At 41.0% G+C, this 21,740-nt stretch overlaps 1 protein-coding gene and 1 long non-coding RNA gene across 5 annotated transcripts in view; both read right to left on the bottom strand.

The window, feature by feature from the left end:
- GSS (glutathione synthetase) overlaps positions 1–3,822 on the bottom strand; it is a 29,105-nt gene extending 25,283 nt beyond the window's left edge. Inside the window, exon 1 of one of the 4 annotated variants that reach the window (XM_081292473.1) lies at positions 3,804–3,822. The gene's annotated coding sequence lies outside the window, so the exon portion shown is untranslated. Of the gene's footprint in view, positions 1–885; positions 964–3,052; positions 3,166–3,803 lie in introns of those variants that run through there. The other 3 variants (XM_081292474.1, XM_081292476.1, XM_081292475.1) reach the window with 3 other exon arrangements.
- A 1,240-nt stretch (positions 3,823–5,062) lies between these two features.
- LOC308647935 lies at positions 5,063–21,470 on the bottom strand. Its single transcript, XR_014021737.1, has 3 exons — positions 20,739–21,470; positions 18,945–18,980; positions 5,063–5,154 (listed from the first exon to the last, which is right to left on the bottom strand). It is a non-coding gene; the product is annotated as an uncharacterized lncRNA (long non-coding RNA).
- Between the last annotated feature and the right edge of the window lie 270 nt (positions 21,471–21,740).

The raw sequence follows: 21,740 nt of genomic DNA, 5'->3' as shown, positions 1-21,740 counted from the left end.
TTATTTTTTTAAGAGAAAAAATTTTTGAGAAATCACATTAGCAGAATAGAAATGACTGAAACCACCAAGCACAATGGCACATGCCTGTAATCCCAGCGACTCAGGAGGCTGAGGCAGGAGGATCACAAGTTTGAGGTCACCCTGGGCAACTAAGCAAGACCCTGTCTCACAATAAAAAGGGGTGGAGATGCAGCTCAATGGTAAAGTGCCCAAGGTTCAATCTCCAGTACCAAATTGAAAAACAAACAAACAAACAAACACCAAAAAACAGAAACCCAAGTACATAGTGTAATAGAAGAAATCTGACTGATTGCTCAAAGACACACAGAGGTGTACTAACTCACAGCTTGCTACTCATTCATTTGGCATCAGGCCTTGGGAATCTAGAAAGCCCTAGATAAAAATGGAATTGCCAGTACTGGTTTTGTTCTGACCTATTGTCATTTAATTTTGAGAGCAGAACATGTCTGCTCAACTCAGTGGTCCCCAGGAAGAGAGTCAGTAAATGAGAGGTAACCTACATCGCATTCAGCTCTGCCCCCTTCTCATGACAGAGCTAGTGTTAGGCCAATTGTGCAAGTCTGCTGGCCTCAGCACAATGTTTTGAAACAATGAGCATGTGATCTCAAGAGAGCCCTGATGACATCCCTGTTGGGTGACAGATGACAATAGTCATAGTAAAGAACAAGGCTCTGGAGTCTGTCAGACCTGCGTTTGAGTACACAATATTATTTCCCTTAGAAGTAAATTTACTATATGGATTAAATGAGAAAAATCTGTGTGAAGTTTCTCAGCAGTGTTTGGTGCTTGTGTTATTCTATTTTCTGTTACTATAATGAAATACCTGAGACTGGATAACTTTATAAAGAGGTTTATTTAGCTCACAGTTTTGGAGATTCAAGGACATGGCAGTGGCTTTGGTGAGGTCCTCATGCAGATGGCATTACAAAGGCGGGAATGCAACTGAGGGGGAGCCAAAGAAAGTGATTCTGAGGTTAGCCTCACTCTTTTCTGATAGTGGGTATTGAACCCAGGGACACTTCATCTCTGAGCCACATCCCCAGCCCTTTTAATTTTTTATTTTGAGACAGGGTCTCACTAAGTTGCATAGGTCTCACTAAATTCCTGAGACTGGCCTCAAACTTGTAATCCTCCTGCCTCAGCCTCCCGAGTTGCTGGGATTACAAGTACTGCACCCAAACAGTCTCACTCTCTTTATTTTTTATTTTTACAGTACTGGAGATTGACTATAGGACTTTGCACATGTTATAAGCTATATCCCCAGTCCTTTTTTCTTTTTGATATAAGGGACTAAATTGTCCAGGCTGACCTCAAAACTTGTGATCCTCCTTCTTCAGTCTCCTGAATAGTTGGGATTATAGGCATGTACCACTACACTCAGCTAAGATCATTCTTATAACAACTTACTCCCTTGAGAACTAACTCTGGGTCCCACAAATACTATCTTAATTCCTTCCAAGACCAGCTACCCCAGTGACATAAGGACTAAGTCTCATCTTTAAAAAAAATTTTTTAAGCTGTAGATGGACACAATATCTCTATTTATTTATTTATTTTTTAATGTGGTGCTGAGGATCTAACCCAGCGCCTCACACGTGCTAGGCAAGTGTTCTACCACTGAGCTACAACCCAGGTCTACTAGGTCCCCATCTTTAAAAAAAGTCCCACCACCTCTCAACATCACCATACTGTGCATGGGGACCAAGCCCCCAATACATGAACCCCTTGGGGATACACTCAAATGGTATCCAAACCATAGCACAGTTCTACACCTGAGGTTTTTTTATTTTTTAAACTGGTCATATAGCAGCCAGGCAGTAGAACCAAGACAAGAACCCATGACTTTGACATTAGAGAAATAAAGATACTCCCTTAGTCTGCATCTCTCCATACCTATGGGATTCCAACTGTCAGCTGCTGGGCTTTTGTTTAGTTGGCAAACACTGATTTGCACGTAAAGCCAGGCCTTAGGCTAGATACTGGGATCATAAAAAAAGACCATCACTTCGAAAGTTCTAACTGGGACCTTTTTTTTCTCATTCTATAGTCTCCATCCTTGTGCCTTATTTCTGTTTTGCTGATGATGCTCAAATCTATATTCTCACAGCAGTACTTTCCTGATGGTCAAAGTCAAATATCCAACGCTTCCTGGAAATCTCCACACAACCAGAGAATTTTTTTTGGTTGTCTCCACAAAAATCTGCTTCTCTGATGAACCTCACCCTGGCACCCAAGCCTCTCGTGTACTTCTCTCCATTCTACTCCAACCCTGTGGATTCTGCTGCCTAAATACATAGTTTTGAATTCTTCCCTGTGCATCTCCACTGTTAGTAGCAGAGCTCCGCCCACCGTCTTCTCTTCCCTGTGCACCAACCAGATTCAGAAAGAAGCATCTTCATGATGCACCAGCCTTGCTCCCTGTTCCAGGCCTTGGCAGGTGCTGTTTCCCCTTGGGAACATTCGCCCCCATTCTGATTTAGTTTGGGTAGCTTTCTCTGTTCTTCTCTATCCTGGGCTTCTACAGTCCATTGATTTCCTCGGTACCACTGCAAATGCATTTGTGTTGGTTACGTTTCTAGCTGATGCTAACGCTTACAACTGTATTCAATGAACCTTAAATAAGTCAATCACCAATGCCCACAAGGAAAGCCGGTCGGACTTTATCACCAGGGCGAGGCCCGTGCCTGCCCAGAGCTCTGGGCAAAGACGTGTTCTCCCGTCTTAGCTTGTCCTCGACTGGCCCGCTCGCTCCCACCAGGAACAAAGTTTGTTTCTAATCGCTCCCAGTTTTTTCTTTTTTAATTTTTTTCCCTTTAAACCCTGATTCTAGTCTCAATAGCTCTGTGTCCCCGACACCCGCCCGATCTGGAAAATCTGGGATTAACACGCGCTAGCCCAACCCCCCTCACTGGACACAAGTTTCCCAGTGCCTCAGATGGATTTGCGCTACAAGAGCTCCAGATCTCTGCGTTCCAATTGCTGGCCTGACCCCTCCCTCACAGCTTTCCTCCAGAGGAAATATGACCCTCGCCAGCCGCCGTTGCCGAGCCCCCAACCTACTAGTTCGTGGTCCCGTCGCGCACCGCACTCAGGCCCCTCGCGCCGTTACCCAAGACTTAGGGGGCGGGGTCTCGGGGCAGGTCTGTGCGCTTGCGCGGACCGCCCCCGTTAGGATTAAAGGGTAGGGCGGGGAAGAGACCAGTGCCGGTGGAGGTGGACGGCGGCCGGGAAGGGGCAGTCCGCGTGAGGGCGATCTTAGTTTTAAGGGTTTCTCTCCTGCACTCAGGCGGACCTGGACTTGGGAAGTACAAGGAGGGGTCAGGCTGGGTCGGCGGGGTGCTGCGGGTATGCTCAGTTCATAGAGCATCAGAGCTGTCGACGTCCAGTGTAAGATGGGGAAACTAATGCTCAGGTGGGACAGTCACGATCTCAGGGACACACGGGTGATAGGGGCGGGGGTGGGCGTGGTAAGAGAGTCTTAGGGGCGGGGACAAGGTCGCTGTGGCTTGTTAGGCGCTGAGCCAGCATTGGAACCCAGGTTATTTTCCCAGACCCGACAAATTCCAGAAAAACACACCTGATTTTTTTCACCTAGGTTAGCAGTATGGCAAGCCTTAGAAGCAGAAGGAACGCATTTTCATTTTTCCTGGAATTTTGAAGTTAGGAGTGTTCGAGGGTGACCCAGTGTTTCTCAAACTCTTCGGATGTCTCTTGCATCAGGATCTGGGGAAGTTTGGATTTTTTACTTTTTATTTTTTTAATATATGGATTCATGATCCTACCTTATTCCTGGCAGCCTCCAACGTCATAACTGTTTCTTCTCCCTAGGTTAGGAGAGAATTGTTTGCAATTTGAAGCACCTAATGAGAATTTTAGTTAAGTTACACGAAATGTTTGTTTCTGTACCTCAGGGGGGATATGAAGTAGTATTATCATAACAGTCCTCAACTGACAGGAAAAAAAAAGGTCTCTGTATTAACCAGAAACAAAAGTTATTTCTAACACAGCATGAATGTAAAAATTAAAAAATGGGACCCAGGGTTTTCTGTGCAGGTTCCCCACTTCCAAGATGGGTGCCCAATGACATGTATGGGTTATCTGTTGGTGAGATTTAGGGAGGATTCCAGACCTTAACAGCCCTTTGGTTGAATCCCCTCACATTGTAGCAGATAAGGCTGCTTAATTCTCATTTTGTAGGTGTGGCAGCTGAACCTCAGAAGTTAAGTGCCTTGTTCAAAGTGACCCAGTTTGTGGTGGGTCTAGGTCTTTTTAGCAGGGCTTTGCCTTTCTTGCTCCCTCTACCGACATGCTTTGCCCTTACAACTGGCATGACCAATATCCTTGTCTTTCAGGTGTTTTCTCCTTAGTTGCCACCCCATCCCACCCCACCAATATGTATTACATAACCCTGTGAGTGTTCTAATAGTGATTAGTACCTGAAATTATTACTTTTATTTGTCTGTTGTTTCCCTCTGCTGAAATGTGAGCTCCATCAAAATCGAGCCAATATTGTCTTTTCACCACTTTTCACACTTTTCACATTTTTCCCAGCACCTGAAATGCTTCCTGCCGCATAGTAGATGCTCAATAACATTTGACGAATGATGGAAATAGGTTAGGAAGGGAGGATGACTGGATACTGATGTTTATTGAGAATTTAGGATGTTTCAGGTACTTTTCACAAATTATCTCATTTAATGTCCTCAGTCTTTCAAGATAAATTCTGTTTTCTCCATTGAATGGATAAGAAAACATACTAAGTGAGTCCAGTGTTTTGTTAATTTTGATACTTAGATTCCTTCAAGAATCTTCATTAGACACAAAATTTTGCATGTACTATGTGGAGGAATCCCCAGATCTTCTCAGACCCTCTTGGGAATCTCAGATCAAGAAACTCAGGATGAGGGCTAGGGTCGTGGCTCAGTGGCAGAACGCTTGCGTCACACATGTGAGGCACTGGGTTCAATCCTTAGCACTACATAAAAATAAATAAACAAAATAAAGTTAAAAAAATAAAAGAAACTCAGGATGAGGGAACTTACCTAGGGTCTTCCTGGCACCAAGCCTTTGTTGGGTCCTTACTCCATGGCAAGGATGGATTCCATTTACTGGACTACAGGGAACCTGTAGATTCTGGAGCAGAGGGAGATGATGATGCACTGAGCTTTTGGTGTCTCAGATCTGGATGTAAATCCTCACTCCACAACCTACCACTGTGATTATGGGCAAGTCATCTCACTTCTGAATCTTACTTGCCTAATTTTCAAAATGGAATCTGTTTTTTTCCTAAAGTTAACTACTCTTCATTGATCTGGTCATTAAGTTCCAGGTCCTTGGCTAATGACTTTACAGTCATTACATCACTTTTAGCCACAACCCTAGTGGGGGGCTACTGTATAAGGTCAGTAGTCTTATGGTTTGTGTGAGTCTCTCTTTTTTTCCTCTCTCTCTCTCTCTCTCTCTCTCTCTCTCTCTCTCTCTCTCTCTCTCTCTCTTTGGTAATGTGAATTAAACCCAAGGGCACTTTACCACTGAGCCACATCCCCAGACCTTTAATTTTTTATTTTTAATTTTGAGACAGGGTCTTGCTAAATTGTGGAGGCTAGCCTTGAACTTGGATTACAGGCATGTGCCACTGCTCCCGACTATCGTCTCCATTTTACAATGAGAGAAGTGGAGGCTTGAAGAGTGTCCTGACTTGCCAGATAAGATTGCTTGGCACTGTTAGACATTTGCCTCCCCACCCCGCTACCTTAGAATGTCCATGAACTCATATTTTCCCAAGCTGACTGTTGAATTCATTGACATCTCTGTTCTAGAGTTTGTGGGAACATTGGAGTATAAATTAGGTGAAAAAAAAATACAAGGAGGGCTGCACTGCAGTGTGAATGGAAATCTGTCCCTTAACTTTGTGCCTTGTTTTTGCCCTCGTGAGGGCCTCTTTCCAAGTCTGGACTGGGCCTTTTGATTGGGACACCTCCCATTCCCAATGTCTGCATTGCACGTGTTCTGCATCTGTGCACATGCCTGTTATCTCTTTTTAGCAAGTGACAACACCCTGCCTGGCATCATTATTTATGAGAATATTTCCCCAGATGGCTGGAGGCCACTCTTTTGGTCATTCACAGTGGAATTCCTCTGCCTTCTGTCCCCCAGCATGGCCTGGCCCAGTGGTGCTGCTCAGGAAATGCCTGTGGAATCAAAGTGAGGACTCTCCCATGTGTTGAGGATTTACTGTGTGCCAGGCCTGTCCTGACACTTTATATGTGCTATCTCATTTACATTCCTGCAGTGCTGGGAGGGAAACGTTACTGTTCTTATTTTACTGAGAAGACACAGACTTAGAGACTGGGACTTTGCTTTGGGCCCGCTCTCAGTGACTGATGGCACCAGGAATGGCTCTAGGGCCATGCTCTCGTTGTACATGATGAACTCGTGGAGGAGCTGTGGGCTGACAAAGGGGACACACACATCTAGGGTGCAGGATCCTCAGAGACCTTCTACTTACAAGCTTCTAATCTAGCTCTCATTTTTTTGTGAGCAAAGAGAAGCCCAGAAGTAAAATGGCTTACTTATACTATATTCTATACTTATTACTTCTCCACTTACTTTTGGACAGGATGGGAACTGGTTTTACTCTTCATTGAACCACCCCCCGTAGTTCAGTGCTTAATCTAGGTCTAAACTCAGTAAATAATTTTTAACTTTTGTTAATTATGATAACATTGCAAAAGATATAAATATTAATGTAATGAACACCCACATACCTACTATACAGATTATGAAATAAAACATTGCTAATATAGCAATCCCCTCTTATCTGGGGAGATGTATCCCATTCTATAGTTGTCCTTCCAATTGTGTCTTTTGAAGCACAAATGTTTTTAAATTTTTATGAAATCCAGTTTATCTAGTTTTTTCTTTGGTTGGTTGTGCTTTGCATCTCATATCTAAGAAACTATTACCTAATCCAAGAATAAAGAAAAGCCTAGGTTTTCTTCTAGGATTTTTATAGTTTTAATTCATATGTAAGTCTTACTTATTTCAAGTTAATTTTTTATATGACATGAGTTAGGTCTTGTGCTTTTTTTTATTCCTTTACTAGGTATGTTTCAAAATCATATATGATACTGCTTTTCAAGTTGTTTGGACTTTGTTTTTTATAAACATAAATGAAACTTTATGATGACACTGTTTTTCCAAATATCCCTTTGTCCAAATGTTAAATGACTTTGTTCAAAACAAAAGTGAGCAAATAGATTGAAAAACTAAGTCTGGCTCAATTTTTAAAAAATATAATTAAATTTAATTTTTCCCCTTTTATTGGTGCATTATAATTATACATAATAGTGGGATTTGTTTTTATTTATTTATTTTTTTATTGGTTGTTCACAACATTACAAAGCTCTTGACATATCATATTTCATACATTAGATTGAAGTGGGTTATGAACTCCCAATTTTACCCCAAATGCACATTGCAAAATCACGTCGGTTACACATCCACAATTTTACATGATGCCCTATTAGTAACTGTTGTATTCTGCTACCTTTCCTATCCCCTACTATCTCCCCTCCCCTTCCCTCACATCTTCTCTCTCTACCCCATCTACTGTAATTCATTTCTCTCCTTGTTTATTTTCCCATTCCCCTCACAACCTCTTATATGTAATTTTGTATAGCAATGAGGGTCTCCCTTCATTTCCATGCAATTTCCCTTTTCTCTCTCTTTCCCTCCCATCTCATGTCTCTGTTTAAAGTTAATCTTTTCTTCCTGCTCTTCCTCCCTACTCTGTTCATAGTTGCTCTCATTATATCAAAGAAGACATTTGGTATTTGTTTTTTAGGGATTGGCTAGCTTCACTAAGCATAACCTGCTCTAGTGCCATCCATTTCCCTGCAAATTCCATGATTTTGTCTTTTTTTAGTGCTGCGTAATATTCCATGGTGTATAAATGCCACATTTTTTTTATCCATTCATCTATTGAAGGGCATCTGGGTTGGTTCCACAGTCTAGCAATTGTGAATTGTGCTGCTATGAACATCGATGTGGCAGTATCCCTGTAGCATGCTCTTCTAAGGTCTTCAGGGAATAGTCCAAGAAGGGCAATAGCAGGGTCAAATGGTGGTTCCATTCCCAGCTTTCCCAGGAATCTCCAAACTGCTTTCCAAATTGGCCGCACCAATTTGCAGTCCCACCAACAATGTACAAGTGTACCCTTTTCTCCACATCCTCGCCAGCACTTGTTGATGTTTGACTTCATAGTGGCTGCCAATCTTACTGGAGTGAGATGGTATCTTAGGGTGGTTTTGATTTGCATTTCTCTGACTGCTAGAGATGGTGAGCATTTTTTCATGTACTTGTTGATTGATTGTATATCCTCCTCTGAGAAGTGTCTGTTCAGGTCCTTGGCCCATTTGTTGATTGGGTTATTTGTTATCTTATTGTCTAATTTTTTGAGTTCTTTGTATACTCTGGATATTAGGGCTCTATCTGAAGTGTGAGGAGTAAAAATTTGTTCCCAGGATGTAGGCTCCCTATTTACCTCTCTTATTGTTTCTCTTGCTGAGAAAAAACTTTTTAGTTTAAGTAACTCCCATTTGTTGATTCTTGTTATTAACTCTTGTGCTATGGGTGTCCTATTAAGGAATTTGGAGCCCGACCCCACAATATGTAGATCGGAGCCAACTTTTTCTTCTATCAGACGCAGAGTCTCTGATTTGATATCAAGCTCCTTGATCCATTTTGAGTTAACTTTTGTGCATGGCGAGAGAAAGGGATTCAGTTTCATTTTGTTGCATGTGGATTTCCAGTTTTCCCAACACCATTTGTTGAAGATGCTATCCTTCCTCCATTGCATGCTTTTAGCCCCTTTATCAAATATAAGATAGTTGTAACTTTGTGGATTAGTCTCTGTGTCCTCTATTCTATACCATTGGTCCACCCGCCTGTTTTGGTACCAGTACCATGCTGTTTTTGTCACTATTGCTCTGTAATATAGTTTGAAATCTGGTATCGCTATACCGCCTGATTCACACTTCCTGCTTAGAATTGCTTTTGCTATTCTGGGTCTTTTATTTTTCCATATGAATTTCATGATTGCTTTATCTATTTCTACAAGAAATGCCGTTGGGATTTTGATTGGCATTGCATTAAACCTATAGAGAACTTTTGGTAATATTGCCATTTTGATAATGTTAGTTCTGCCTATCCATGAACAGGGTATATTTTTCCATCTTCTAAGATCTTCTTCTATTTCTCTCTTTAGGGTTCTGTAGTTTTCATTGTATAAATCATTCACCTCTTTTGTTAGGTTGATTCCCAAGTATTTTATTTTTTTTGAGGATATTGTGAATGGAGTGTTTTTCCTCATTTCCATTTCAGAAGTTTTGTCGCTGATATACAGAAATGCCTTTGATTTATGCGTGTTGATTTTATATCCTGCCACTTTGCTGAATTCATTTATTAGTTCTAGTAGTTTCTTTGTAGATCCTTTTGGGTCTTCTAGGTATAGAATCATGTCGTCCGCAAATAGTGATAATTTAAGTTCTTCTTTTCCTATTTTTATGCCTTTAATTTCTTTTGTCTGTCTAATTGCTCTGGCTAGTATTTCAAGGACTAAATTAAATAGAAGTGGTGAGAGAGGGCATCCCTGTCTTGTTCCAGATTTTAGAGGGAATGCCTTCAACTTTTGTCCATTCAGAATGATGCTAGCCTGAGGCTTAGCATAGATAGCTTTTACAATGTCAAGGTAAGTTCCTGTTATCCCTAGTTTTTCTAATGTTTTGAACATAAAGGGATGCTGTACTTTGTAGAATGCTTTCTCTGCGTCTATCGAGATGATCGTATGGTTCTTATCTTTAAGTCTATTGATGTGGTGAATAGCATTTATTGATTTCCGTATATTGAACCATCCTTGCATCCCAGGGATGAATCCTACTTGATCATGGTGCACAATTTTTTTGATGTGTTTTTGTATTCGATTCGCCAGAATTTTATTGAGGATTTTTGCATCTAGGTTCACTAGAGATATTGGTCTGTAGTTTTCTTTCTTTGAGGTGTCTTTGTCTGGTTTCGGAATCAGGGTGATGTTGGCCTCATAGAATGAATTTGGAAGAGCTCCCTCTTTTTCTATTTCCTGAAATAACTTGAAAAGTATTGGTATTAATTCTTTTTAAAGGTTTTGTAAAACTCCGCTGTATACCCATCCAGTCCTGGGCTTTTCTTGGTTGGTAGTCTTTTGATTGCTTCTTCAATTTCATCCATTGATATTGGTCTGTTCAAATTCTGTGTATCCTTCTGACCCAGTCTGGGCAAATCATATGACTTAAGAAATTTATCGATGTCTTCACTATCTTCTATTTTATTGGAATATAGGTTTTCAAAATAATTTCTAATTGTCTTCTGTATTTCTGTAGCATCTGTTGTGATATTGCCTTTTTCATCCCATATGTTAGTAATTTGAGTTCTCTCTCTTCTTCTCTTCGTTAGCATGGCTAAAGGTCTGTCGATCTTATTTATTTTTTCGAGGAACCAACTTTTAGTTTTGTTAATTTTTTCAATAGTTTCTTTTGTTTCAATTTCATTGATTTCCGCTCTGATTTTAATTATTTCTTGCCTTCTGCTACATTTGCTGTTGGTTTGCTCTTCTTTTTCTAGGGCTTTGAGATGAAGTGTGAGCTCATTTATTTGTTATTTTTTTCTTTTTTTGAGGAATGACCACCAGGCGATGAATTTCCCTCTTAAAACTGCTTTCATTGTGTCCCATAGATTCCGATATGTTGTGTCTGTATTTTCATTTATCTCTAAGAACTTTTTTATTTCCTCCTTTATGTCTTCTGTAACCCATTGATCATTCCGTAACATATTGTTCATTTTCCATGTGATGTAGGATTTTTCCTTCCTTCTTTTATCATTGATTTCCAGTTTCATTCCATTATGATCAGATAAAATGCATGGTATTATCTCCACCCCTTTATATTTACTGAGGGATGCCCTATGGCATAATATATGGTCTATTTTTGAGAAGGATCCATGTGCTGCTGAGAAAAAAGTATATCCATTTGATGATGGTTGGTATATTCTATATATGTCAGTTAAGTCTAGGTTATTGATTGTGGTATTGAGTTCTATAGTTTCTTTATTCATCTTTTGTTTGGAGGATCTGTCCAATGGTGAGAGAGGTATGTTGAAGTCACCCATAATTATTGTGTTGTGGTCTATTTGATTCTTGAACTTGAGGAGAATTTGTTTTATGAATGTTGCAGCACCATTATTTGGTGCATAAATATTGATAATTGTTATGTCTTGTTGGTGAATGGTTCCTTTTAACAGTATATAATGTCCTTCCTTATCCCTTTTGATTAACTTAGTCTTGAAGTCGATTTTATTAGATATGAGGATGGCCACTCCTGCTTGCTTACGAGGACCGTGTGCGTGGTATATTTTTTCCCATCCTTTCACCTTCAGCCTGTGTATGTCTTTTCCAATCAGATGTGTCTCCTGGAGGCAGCATATTGTTGGATTTGTTTTTTTAATCCATGATACCAGCCTATGTCGCTTTATTGGAGAGTTTAAGCCATTAACATTCAGAGTTACTATTGATATATGGTTTGTACTTCCAGCCATGTTTGATTATTTATCCTTTTTTAAAAAAAATTAGTTTGTTTCTCCATGATTATCTTTCCCCTCGCCCTCTGTCTTTACCGAGGCACTTCCCACTGATGGTTTTGGTTATTGTTTTTCATTTCTTCCTCGTGTAGTGTTTTGCTCAAAATGCTTTGCAATGCTGGTTTTCTGGCTGAAAATTCTTTTAATTTTTGTTTATCATGAAAGATTTTTATTTCGTTGTCATACCTGAAGCTTAATTTTGCTGGATACAGAATTCTTGGTTGGCATCCATTGTCTTTCAGTGTTTGAAATACATTGTTCCATGACCTTCTTGCTTTCAGTGTGTGTGATGAAAAATCCGTTGTTAACCTTATTGGTTTACCCCTGAATGTAATCTGTCTCCTTTCTCTTGTAGCTTTTAATATTTTCTCTTTGTTTTGTATATTGGATATCTTCATAACAATGTGTCTTGGCGTTGGTCTACTGTGATTTTGTGTGCTCGGTGTCCTGTATGCATCTTCAATTTGTATATCTGTTTCCTTTTTTATTTCTGGAAAGTTTTCTGTAATTATTTCATTCAGCAGGTTACTCATTCCCTTGGTTTGAATCTCTGTACCTTCTTCTATCCCGATGACTTGTAAGTTTGGTTTTTTTATGTTATCCCATAACTCTTGGATGTTTTTCTCGTGATTTTTTACCAGCCTTTCTGAGTTGGCTAGACTCTTTTCAAGATGATATATTTGGTCTTCATTATCTGACGTTCTGGCTTCTACTTGCTCCACTCTGTTAGTGATACTCTCAATTGAGTTTTTAATTTGGTTTATCGTTTCCTTCATTTCTAGAATTATTGTTTGATTATTTTTTATAATCTCTATCTCCTGATAAAGATGCTTAACTTCTTCTTTTATCCGTTTATGTAATTCATTCTCAATGTGTTCTTTCACTGCTTGAATTTGCTGTCTCGTATCCTCTTTAAGGTTCCATTCCATCTGTCTAAGGTGTTCCTTGAATTCTTTATATGACCATTTTTCTGATGACTCTAGGTCCTCCTGAATATTTAGGCTGTCCTGCATTGTTTGTACTCCTTTTCTTCCTTGCTTTTTCAAGTTGCTCATGTTACTTCTTGTTCTGTTTGACTGCTGAGTTACTGTTTACTCCTATAAATTTATTTGATGCTTGGGAGAAAAGGTATTAGAAGGGAAGGGAAGAAGTCACTAAAGAGAATGAGAGTAAGCAGGTAGAATTCAAGGAAGGGGGAATAAGAAAATTGAAAAGAAATGAAAAGACAAAAGAAGAAAAAAATAGGAAATAAAAAAAGAAAAAAAAAATTTAAAAAAATTAAAATTAAAATTAGAAGAAAAAAATTTTAAAAAAAATTGTAAAAAAAATTTAAAAAACAACAAGAAAGAAAAATGAAAATGAAAGAAAAAACCCAAATCAAAAAAAAAGAGAGAGAAAAAAAACTAATAAATGCAGTCTTAGAGTTTGATTAACTTCTCTTCCAGTAGGTGGCGCTGTGCCCACCAGGCCAAGTTTCTTCTGTCAATATGCGGGAACCAATCACTGTGCAGCAGCTCCTCTTCCCGGACTGGGCGAGTCTCTAATCCTGCGTGCCTAGGGCCTCCTCTTGTGTCTAGTCACTTCTCCACTTTTCCTCTAGCCAGGCCCCTCTCATGGGTGCCGCTCACCACAATACTGGCTACACGCCAGGTCTGCTGCTCCCGGGAGCCCTGTTTTCATGAACGACTGGGCACACTCTTCCAGTTTGCCATTCCCTCAGACCCTAAGTTTGTAGAGCTTGGGGCTGAGAATCCTCAGCGAATTTTACTTGCCCTCCGGTAGCCACGCCCCCGGTAGCTGGTGCAAGAGACCTCAGTTGTCAGCACTGGTGGGAGCGGTAGCCGGGAATTCCGCGCCACGGGTTCCGCGCCACGTCTGATTCCCTTGGTCTGGCTATCACGCTCACAGGAGAGCTGGGAGGGGCCCTTATGGGAGAGCTGGGAGGGGCCCTTAAGGTTTCCCCAATGTGTGGAGAGGGAAGGTTACGGAATTACACACCTGTAGCCGCAGGTTTCAATGAAGTTATCTCCTCCGCTGCAGTCTGGTGACGTCAGTTCTCTGCCATGGTGGTATCTCTTGCAAATGGCGACAGTTCGTTTCCCTTTGCCGGGTGACCAATGCAACGGGTGGGTCCTTACTGTCTCTCCCAAGCCCCGTTTCAAACCTGTGGCCACTACCTATGAAGGCTCGGTTGGCATTTACCTCCGTAGGAACAGAAGGGCCGACCAGTTGTTTCAGCCGGATGGATTAGTGCTGAGTCACAGCTGTTTGTCTGCGGGAAGGAGGCGAAGGGAGCTTGAATTCAGCCGATCCTGGCTCAGTGTGTGTTCTGAGAGGCCCAGACTGTTCGTCCCCGATCCATGTCAGTTCAGCATTGCCTAGTGATCCTGAGCAAACAGAATTTAGATTGTTTACAACTCCCTATGCCTGCACAGCTGAAGAGGTCAGAGACTTGATCTCTCCGCACCCGCCGCCATGTTGGAATCCGGGATCAGTTATATATTCATATGTGCACACAATAAAACAGTGTAATTTGATCAATTTCATTCCCCAGTACCTCCTCTTTCCCTCCTCTCCCTCCTCCTGATCCCCTTCTTCTATTCTCCTGGTCTCCCTTCTATTTTTGTTTTTTAATTTGTTTTAACTATATATGACAGTAGAATGGATTTTGACACATTGTACACAAATGGAGCACAACTTCTCACTCCTCTGGCAATACATGGTGCGGAATCACACCAGTAGTGTAATTATAAGTGTATATAGGGTAATAATGTCTGTCTCATTCTACTGTTCTTCCTGTCCTCACACACCTCCCCAAACTGCCCTCTGTACAATCCAAAATTCTTTCATTCTTCTTTAATCCCCCCCAACTATGGATCAGCATCCACTTATCAGATAAAACATTTGGCCTTTAGTTTTTGGGGATTGCCTTATTTCACTTAGCATAATGTTCTCTAGTTCCATCCATTTACCAGAAAATGCCATAATTTCATTTTTCTTCAAGGCTGAGTAATATTCCATTGTGTATATGTACCACATTTTCTTTATCCTTTTATCTGTTGAAGGGCATCTAGGTTGGTTTCATAGTTTAGCTATTGGGAATTGAGCTGCTATAAGCATTGATGTGGCTGTGTCACTGTAATAAGCTGATTTTAAGTCCTTTGGGTATAAACTGAGGAGTGGAATACCTGGGTCAAATGGTGGTTCCATTCCAAGTTTTCTGAGGAATCTTCACACTGCTTTGCGGAGTGGTTGCACCAATTTTCAGCCCCACCAGCAATGTATGAGTGTGCCTTTCCCCACACATCCTCACCAACCCTTATTATTGCTTGTATTCTTAATAATTGCCATTCTGACTGGAGTGAGATGAAATCTTAGAGTAGGTTTGATTTGCATTTCTCTAATTGCTAGAGATGATGAACATTTTTCCATATGTTTGTTGATCAATTGTATTTCTTCTGCTGTGAAGTGTCTGTTCAGTTTCTTAGCCCATTTATTGATTGGGTTATTTGTTTTTTGTTTTTTTTTTTTTGGTGTGTGTGTGTGTGTGTTTGAGTTCTTTATATATCCTAAAGATTGGTGCTCTATCTGAGGTGTGTGTAGTAAAGATTTTTTCCCATTCTGTAGGCTCTCTCTTCACGTTAGTGATTGTTTCCTTTGCTGAGAAGAAACTTCTTAGTTTGAATCTATCCCATTGATTGATTCTTAGGTGTTTGGACTTTAGGTGATAACATATCACCTGTATGTTTGTGCAGCTTGCTTTTCTCATTTAGTGCTATGTCGAGAGTCATTCATGTTATAAGGGTAATTCCGGTTCATGCATTTTCACAGCTCTATAGATCTCATTGCATAAAAGCACCACGTTTGTCTCTCTATTCTCCTATGAATGGTCCATTGGGTTTTCTTTAGTATTTTTTCCATTGCACATGACACAGTCTAGTGAGTACCTCTTTAAATGTTAAGGTCATGAGCAATTTGCTAGATAATATAAAATTTCTCTCCCCCAGTTTTTTTTTTTACCAATTTGCATTCCTGCAAGCAATGTGTTCGAATTGCCCTTGTTCTGTGTCTTCATCAAGATATAAAATTTTCAGAAGTTTAATCCTTTTTGCCAGTCTAGTGATTGTGAAATGATTTCATTGTGATTTCACATATTAATAGCAAAACTTATTTTTCATTAAATATTTGCATGGCTGGGTACACGGATGCCAGAAAGCAGAGTGTGCACGGCTCTTTGGTGAGGAAATAACTCTGCCTGTTGGATGATGGCAGGGCTCTGGGCTCAGATTGTGTTGGCGATTTGTAGGGAGACCATGGAGCTAGGGAATGTTGGGGCAGGTTGATAACTCTGCATGTGGGAGAGGACAATTATCATCTTGAAACTAGTGAAGGAGAGGTTAAAGTCCTGCTCTTCCATCTCTCTGAACTTTCACCAAGAGGGGAAGGGGCTGCACAAACAGCAAGGCCAGAAGGGAATTGCCTTAAGATGAGAATGGTGGCCCACAGTCTTAGAAATGACCCTTTTCCTTCTCATGATCTCGGTGTTAGTGGGTCATGCACTTTTCTGGATTATTCTGAATTTGGAGATGATGATAGTAAGAAAAAGAAAAGTAATGATCATCTACTAAATACTTATTATGTGCTATGTGCTAGCTATTGTGCTTGTTTTTTTTTTTTAAAGAGAGAGTGAGAGAGGAGAGAGAGTGAGAGAGAGAATTTTTAATATTTTTTTTTTAGTTCTCGGCGGACACAACATCTTTGTTGGTATGTGGTGCTGAGGATCGAACCCAGGCCGCACGCATGCGAGGCGAGCGCGCTACCGCTTGAGCTGCATCCCCAGCCCTGTGCTTGTTTTTTAATAAAATGTGTATTAACCTCATTTAATTCCAAATGGGACAGGTGCTGTCTCAAAGGAACAGCCACTGAGGATTTACACACAGATAGTCAGACTCTAGTGTTCTTAATCATCATGCTGTATTGTTAGCTTGGTTTCAGATGAGCCCAGGAGACAAAGAAGGGAGAGCCTTGCCCAGCTGGGGTGGAAGAGAAAAAGGGGTCACAATGTTTTCTGGGTCTTGCATGGAGGGAACAGCCGGGAGCAGAGTGAGAGGCACATGGAGAAGATGATTCTTAAAAGCAGTTGTCCCACCTCAGCAGACATGGCCCATTCAGCAGCCACTCATGGCGGTTCCTCTGTACCCAGGCCCATTCTGGTTGCTGGGGTATCACAGTGCCATCTGCTGCTCCTAATTCTTGTTTTTTGTTTTATAGTTTAATGTATTTTAATAGCAGACTTATAAGAACAGCACAGAAGACAGACAACATAAAAAACATGTACTTGCATGTAGGACAACTCAGAAAAGTATAGTGAGTGGATGGAATCTACTATTTGATAAAAATGCTACAAATACCATTTAATTACTGTCAATGAGAAATTTACTTGCTTAAAAAAATCCAAATGCTTGCATTGCCCAGAAAAATTTAACAGTTTTATTTATAATTGTAAAATTGAATTGCTGAAACTTGTTCACTGAAACATTTTGACTTGCATTAATGCTTCACATCCCTGCATTTATATTAAAAATGCACACACAAATGAAAATGGAAAAACAGCCAGTACCTGAATTCTGTCCCTTATTTTTCCACTCACAATCATATAATTAGGTACCTTTTGACCCCATGGAAAAAATATCTAACATTCAGAACTACCAATAACATGAAGAAGAGAAAAAAATATTTTTGAGAATGTAATGTTTCCCATCACAGTGAATTCTTAAGAACATTCTCCATGTATGTGGCATGCTAGTTGGATGTCTTGTGGCATAATTGTTACGTGTTTGCCTGCTCCTAATTCTTAAGAAATACCTAATCTTGTAGTGGAGACACATGATAAATAAAGAAGCCAAGTAATAAATGTAATAAATTTAAAAATCAGGGTATGTCGTACAGAGCTGGATAAGAAAACATAAAGAGAAAGGACCTAATTTAGTTAATATCATCATGAAGATCCCTTTGAGGAAGTGACAACTGATCTGACACTTGAAGGGAAAGATGGAGGCAGCCTTGTCCTAGTTTAGGGAAAGAAGATTCCACGTGGAGAGAGTAGAAGATGCGAAGTCCCTGAGACAGAGAGGAGCTTATTAGTAGTTTATAAGCTCCCAGAAGGCCAGTGTAACTGGAGTAGAATGAGTGAGAAGGAGGAGCTACCCAAGATGAGTCTGGGGCAGGTCATGCTGGGCCTCGTAGCTGGGGCCAACATACAAGTCTATAGTCTTCAAGTCTAAATAAGGTCTGGGGACTCAATGATATTCTCTTCTTACTTGTCCCTAAGGATTGGGTGTTGGCATACTTGGGAGTGGCTGAATTCCATTATCTGGTATGGGCAAGGGGAGGCAGGTGAAGACCATTTTGGGCACCTGTCCTTAGAAAGCTGGAACAAGAACTTGGAAGCTGTGTCCCACCTGCTTCTCCAGGTATGTTTGGGTGGGGATGGCCTCAGTGGCCCAGGACACTATAGTACGTCAAACTGAGGGCTATCCAAATACCCTTCAACACTTGAATAGTTAAACAAACTGCACTGTATCCATACCACAGATTGCTACACAGCAATAAAAATGCACAAACTTGATATAAGCAACAAATTGGATTAATCTCCAGGGAATTATGCTTAGTGGAAAAAAATAGTCTCAAAAGATTACATGCTGTATAATTTCATTTATATCCCATTATTGGATAATTTTAGAAATGAAGGATGTATTGGTGTTTGCCAAGGGTTGAGGATGGTAGGGAGGTTGGTGCAATTATAAAAGAATAACATCCAACATCTTGGTGATGGTGGATCCACAAACCTACACAGGTGATAAAACTAAAGAACTTAATGCATGTGTGCATACACACACACACACACACACACACACACTAGTATATGTAAAACTGGGTACATCTGAATAAGATTGATAAATTATATCAGTATCAATTAATTATTATTAATGTTGGTATTTTCTATATTTTTTTTTACATTTTTTTTAGTTGTAGTTGGACCCAATACCTTTATTTTATTTATTTATTTTTATGTGGTGCTGAGGATCAAACCCAGTGCCTCGCACATGGTAGGCGAGTGCTCTACCGTTGAGCCATAACCCCAGCACCTATTTTTCTATATTCTTAAAACTGCACGTGAATATTTCAATAGAAATTTTCAATTAAGAAATAAAATTTGTGCTGTGGGTATAACTCAGTGGTAGAGTGCTTACCTAGCATGCACAAGGCCCTTGGTACAATCCCCAGCACTGCAACCAAAAAAGAAAAAAAAAAGAAAATTTAAGGTTTGAAGCATTAGAGAGAACAATAGAGTTAATTTTAATAATAAAATTTTTAATACATAAAAACTCAAGACTGTGCTTGAGGATGACTCTTGTCCTTGAGTTTTTAGCTTCATAGAGAGATGAACCATATGCCATGAGACTGGGGAGGAAACAAGTTACTTGGTATACTCAGGGTGGAGCTGGGATACCATTAGATCTATCAGGTAGGTTCCCAGCTTAATCTTATGAGTGTCTCTGTTCCCTCAGCTCCCAAGCTGATTGACCAAGACTGTTAGAGCAGAGCCATAACTCTCCTCACCCTTACACTCCATTTCTAGTTGATATTTTACTGAAGAGAAAAGTCCTTCCCCCATTCTTTATTCTACCAGGTGAGGTTAAATGCTGTTCCCGGGGAGCAGCATTTTTTTTTTAACATTTATTTCTTTTAGTTGTACACAGTACCTTTTATTTATTTATTTATTTATTTTTAATGGTGCTGAGGATCAAACCCAGGGCCTCGCATGTGCTAGGCGAGCGCTCTACCACTGAGCCACAACCCCAGCCCCATGTTATTTTATTTATTAAGTTTTGTGATGGTATCAGAGATAAACTGAGGGCCTTGCTCATGCCAGGCACATTCTCTGTGACTGAACTACATTTCCAGCCCTGTCATTTATTATTAACCGTCTGTGTTTTCATGCCAGTCTGAGGTTACTAAACCTTAGGAACAAGCCCAGCTCCAGGGTGGGGGACATCAGGGAGTATTTGTTGGATTGAACTAAATAGGAAGCTGAGGCAAGTCCATCCTGGTCTTGAGGACCCCAGGCAGGGCCTGGGCTTTGGCACAGGATTTGAGGGGTAGCATCACAGTGATTTTACAAGGTCCTGGGACTTCCTTCCCTTGGGTTGGGGCCACTAGGAAGGACCTCTCTTACAGAATTTTGACTGCCCCAGGCACAGTCTCAAATTCCACCTGCAGAGTGACAGACACAGGGTTTCCCCACATAGACCTCAGGGTACACATGGCCACAGCCTCACCTGTTCACACCATTGACCTCTTACCATGGGCTAAGCACTGTTTCAGTTATCTCTCTCAATACTCCAAGACAGATACTCTTTGTATATTCATTTTGCAGAGAAGGAACCCAAGGCTCTGAGAGGTAATGCAATTTATTCAGGGCCACTTAGCTTGCAAATGGCAGAGCAAAGATTTGAGAAGTCCCTGCAGTTGCAAAGCTAAAAAAGAAACATTGCCTGCTCTTAAGGAGCTAATGATACTGTCATCATGGTGTCTGTTGTAGATCAGGCACAGTCTCAGCTCCTTACATACATTATTTCATTAAATATATTTAGTACCTCAGTGAGATAAGTTTATGCCCAATTTATGAGGGAAGTTGAAGCTCCAAGAGGAAAAGCACTCTACTTAAGGTCACCTAGTGAGTTCGACAGTCAGACCTCTTCTACCACCTCTTTCCTAGACCTCCTGTTGTTGTCTTCCTCCAGCAGTGACCTTCGGGTAGCCCTTCCCTGCTACTTTTTCTGCCCTCCCCTTGTCCCAGGTCCCCTGGCTCATCCCTTTCATTCATATACATAGTATAGCTTAGATCTTGGGTTTGGGCCAAACTATCTGAATGGCCACCCTTGGGAATACATCTTTTTTCTTAAGATGTCTGTAGCCCTTCTTGTCTCTCCTAGCTGCCTGGCAAGGGGAGTGTTGGAGGGACCTTTCACCCAGGTGCTTACCTACTCATGGTGGCCTGATTGTGTGCGGCCCATGCACTGTAGAGGAGACAGCCAGCAGGACACCCATATCAGTCAGGGAGCCCAGCACACAAAGGAGGTGGGGGTGGGATTGGGCCTCTCAGGAATGGGTGGTTCTGGAAATATGAGCAGCAGCAACTGCTGGCATTATCTGGACTCTAAGAATAGCTTGGGCTGAAGATTGGAGTCTGGGGCCAGGGAAGAGGCTAGGAACCTGCATTCCCCTCTCTCCTCCTACTTCTTGGCCTGGAAGCTGGGAAGCCTCTCTTTTGCCATACCATCTATTCTGGGATAGTTTTGAATGGTCATACTTGTCCACCATTGGGCTGGAGGGAAGAGGGTACTCTAGGGTTCAGACTTGGGCTGCCCCACCTAGGCTTGAAGGCAGTGAACTTGCACCTGGGGACCAGCCCTCACTCAAGTCCTGTCCCACTGGTACAGAGTAGGGGCTTTTGTTTTTTAAAATCAAGGATCATACTGAAAGTGACCTTTATTCAAGTAGCACACATTTTAAAAAATAAGTTATACATACATATGATTAAAAGGTAATATAAGGGGAAAAAACTGGGGAGGCTGAGCAGGAGGATCTCAAGTTCAAGGACTGCTTCAGCAACTTAGTTAAGGCCTTGTCTCAAAAAATAAAAATAGCTTGGCATGTACCTCAGTGGTAGAGTGCCCCTTGGGCTCAATACCGAGTACTGAAAAATAAAAATGTTTGGGGATCAGTGTCCCTCCCTTTCTTGGCTGTCCCTCCATCAATTACTATTACCACCATCTTTTTCTTTCTCTTTCTTTCCCTCTCCCTCCTTCCCTACCCTTATCTCCCCTGACTCCCAACTCCCCTTCTCTCCTCATGTCTCTCCTTCTCCCTCCTTTCCCTCATTTCCCTTCTCTCCCTCTCTTCCCTCTTTTCTTACTTATAAAGTCTTGCTATGTTGCCCAGCTTGCCCTTGAACTCATTATCCTTTTGCCTCAGCCTCCTGC

This window comes from Spermophilus citellus (assembly GCF_964194105.1).
Source record: "Spermophilus citellus genome assembly, chromosome: 4".
In the NCBI taxonomy this organism is placed as follows: domain Eukaryota; kingdom Metazoa; phylum Chordata; class Mammalia; order Rodentia; family Sciuridae; genus Spermophilus; species Spermophilus citellus.
Note: the sequence above shows the minus strand (reverse complement) of the source record. Positions and strands in the feature narration are given on the sequence as shown.